The sequence below is a fragment of the Humulus lupulus genome, chromosome 6 (genome assembly GCF_963169125.1).
Source record: "Humulus lupulus chromosome 6, drHumLupu1.1, whole genome shotgun sequence".
In the NCBI taxonomy this organism is placed as follows: domain Eukaryota; kingdom Viridiplantae; phylum Streptophyta; class Magnoliopsida; order Rosales; family Cannabaceae; genus Humulus; species Humulus lupulus.
This window is the reverse complement of record NC_084798.1, coordinates 77,766,521-77,770,305: the sequence shown is the minus strand read 5'-3', so window position 1 is coordinate 77,770,305 and position 3,785 is coordinate 77,766,521.

Below are 3,785 nucleotides of genomic sequence, written 5' to 3'. Positions count from 1 at the left end.
TATTAAGCAATCTCCGAGAAAGACGCAGAACCCAGTGGTAGAACGTCTTATTGTGGGGCAAGAAGCCTAGTCAAAGTCTGAAAAAGCACGCAAATTAAGTCTAGATGAGGAAGGATAGAGGAGTCCTTTAGCCTTTAAGTATCGAAGGAGATGGTGAGTAGCCTATAGATGTGGTGTTCTAGGGGCTGACATGAACTGACTAAGGCATTGGACAACAAATGTGATGTCGGGCCGAGAAAGAGTGAGGTGTAATAAATGGCCAATGAGATGTCTGAATTGTGAAGGATCTTGTAAAGGTTGTCCTGAAGTAGTGTCAAGCTTGACTCTTGGGTCCATGGGAGTGGCTGCTGGTTTACTCCCTAGGTAACCTGTGTCTTCCAAGAGCTGTAAAGTGTATTGTCTTTGAGAGATGAAGAGGTCAGTGGCAGATCTTGCCATCTCAAAACCAAAGAAGTACTTCAACTGACTCAATGCTTTAAGTTTGAACTAATTGTTGGGAGTTTGCTTTTCTTACAATGATATCCTCCCATAGATTGTCTTTCAAATCTTGTGGGACCTTCCTCTAATAACCTGAGTTGATAGAAATCGTGGCTCGTACTGTAGATCCAAGATATGATATCATGTTTGTATACACATCGCCTATTGGTTGTCCCAAATCGTTCCATTCAAGATTTTTCTTGATACCTTTGGCTTTTTGTTGGGTCATGTAACTCATTCTTGTTTTACCACGATCCTGATGTTTCTCATTGTCATCTCTTTTATCCGCCATCTGCAACACACAAATTAATAATCACAAGTGTTAATGCATTATACAAATAAATAATCACAAGTGTTAATGCATTATAGAAATAAATAATCACAAGTATTAATGAATTATATAACTTACTAAACATGTTTTCTTCTTTTTCTTATTTTATTTTTGGTCGATTCACAATCGACCCATATTCCTTCTTCGATGTCGTTTCTAAGATAATCACGATCATCGGTATCGCTATCATTATCATTATCCTGAATATTCTCAACTTGTTCATGTATCGGTTGTCCAACAATGAAACAGTCATGATATAAATCATAATTTTCATCGTAATCTTTTTTATTTATGAGAACTTTCGCTCGGGAACTGATAAAACGATGGACCATTTATCATTAACTGGATCAAGTATATAAAACGCTTGTTTTGCTTAGGCAGCCATGATAAAAGGATCGTTCTTGCTTCCCTTCTTGCTTAAATTAACCAGAGTGAATCCAAGTTCGTCAGTTTTAACTCCAGTATTGTTGTCTACCCAAGAACATTTAAGAAGTGGAATACAAAATAGTGAATAATCTAGCTCCCATATTTCTTCAAAAATCCCGTAGTATGTCATTGTGCCTAAAATTGGGTTATTATCTTTTGCACTGGCAAAATGTATAGCTTCTGCAACTACACTTACTCCATTATTTTGAACCAGCTGAGCATCATCTCTTGACTTAGTATGAAATCGTTTCCCTTCGACAATGTAAGCTTGATGCTTTATTACATCAATGCTTGCTCCAAGAGATATGCGCTTCAACTCAGTCGACAATCCATGATTTTTTTCTCCCAACTTCGTGAAAATTGTATTCTTCAGCCACTGGAAAAATGTTTTATTATGCTCATCTATAACCCATTTTTGTTTATTTTTAACCTTGTTTGGAATCATCGACTGCAATAACTCTATGTGATCACAGAAACATAAAAAAAAAATAACAAAAAATTTAAACAACAAAAAGAAAATCACTACTCTAATATATATGATTGAAATATATTATCTACTTACATTATATATGATTGAATCTCAGGATTATTTTGCAACACAACTAATTGAGCTTGATCTAATTCTGCCCTAGACACGATGATCACTGTTTCGTTCCCTCGTAGTCCTTTATCAACTCCATCTGAGTTATTTCGTGGTTTGCTGATTCCGATTGCCTCAACCCCACTCATGTATTTTGAGCAAAATTCTACTGCCTCTTCCGATATATAACATTCAACCATACTAGCTTCAGGACGATAATGGTTACGCACATAACTTTTCAACACCTTCATACTTCTTTCAAATGGATACATCCATCTCGTCCAAACTGGTCCACACAACTTGGCTTCCCTTACTAGATGAACCATTAAATGTATCATAATGTCAAAGAAGGATGGTGGAAAAAACATTTCAAGGTTGCATAGAGTTTCCACTATCTTACAATGCAATGCATCCAATGTTTTCATTTCTAATTCTTTTCCACATAAATGATTGAAGAATATGCAAACATTCATCAAACAATCTCGAACTTCTTTGGTAATACTGACCGAATAGCAATCGGAAGTAATTGTTGCATCAACATATGACAGTCATGCGATTTCATACCCATCAGGTTCAAATCTCCCATGGATACCAAGTTTCGAATGTTGGATGAATAGCCATCAGACACTTTCATCTCTTCAAATGATTTACATACAACTTTTTTCTCTTCTCTGGACAACGTGAAACAAGCAGGAGGTAAATATGTGCGTTTACATTTCTGTTTAGGTGTTAAATTAGTTCGTATACCCATTTCAACAAGATCTAAACGGCTAGTTAAACCATCCTTAGTTTTACTGGGGATATCAAGTAATGTACCTATAATACTTTCCCACACATTTTTTTTCTATATGCATGACATCCAAACAATGTCGAACAAGTAAATCTTTCCAGTAAGGGAGACGAAAAAAATTGATTTCCTTTGGCCACATCCATTTACTTTCTTATTTTTTTGCATTTTTCCATACTTGAAATCAATTTTCTCTACTTCTTTAAGAATTTGTTGTCCCGAAAGTGGCAAAGGAGCAACACCTTGTTCTTTATCACCATCAAATGCTTTTTTTTTCCCCTATAATGATGATTTAGGGGCAAATATCGTCTATGAATCATATAAAAGATTTTGTGCCCATTCGACAGATGAATAACCCTTGTGTTAGTGCAACATATTGGACATCTCTGGTAACCTTTTGTGCTTAACCCTGATAGATTACCATAAGCTGGGAAATCATTAACAGTCCACAACAAAACAACTTTTAAGTTAAAGACTTCTTTCTTAAAACCGTCATATGCCTCAACACCATTTTCATACAAATCTTTCAAATCATCAATTAATGGTGCCAAATAAACATCTATATCGTGTCCCGGTTGTTTTGGGCCAGAAATCATTAACGTGAGCATCAAAAACTTTCTTCTCATCACTAACCATGGAGGAAGATTGTACATAACAAGGAAGACAAGCCACGAACTATGCCTACTACTTAGAGATTTATGTGGATTTACACTATCGCCAGCTAGACCTAGACGAAGATGTCTTGCTTCAGTTTTAAATTCTGGATTTAAGTTATTAACTTTTTTCCAAGCCTGCGAATCTGCAGGATGTCGAAGTTTACCATCTTTCACTCGCCTAGTCTCATGCCATATTAAGTTTTCAGAGTGTTCTGCACTTCGATATAATCGCTTAAGCCGTGGAATCAAAGGCAAGTACCACATCACTTTTTGAGGAATAAGTTTCCTAGTCTCCTTACTCTTGTTAGGTTTGTAGCGAGGTGAATCACATTCTGGGCAAGTGTCCATGTCTGCATACTCTTTACAATATAACACACAATCATTCAGACATGCATGGATCTTCTCATACTTCAAGCCTATGTAATTTAAAGTTTTCTTCACTTCATACATAGACCCAAGGAAGCAATTATCTGACAGCAAAACACAACACCAAAATCTACTTTCCACAACACATAATTATAAGTTTAT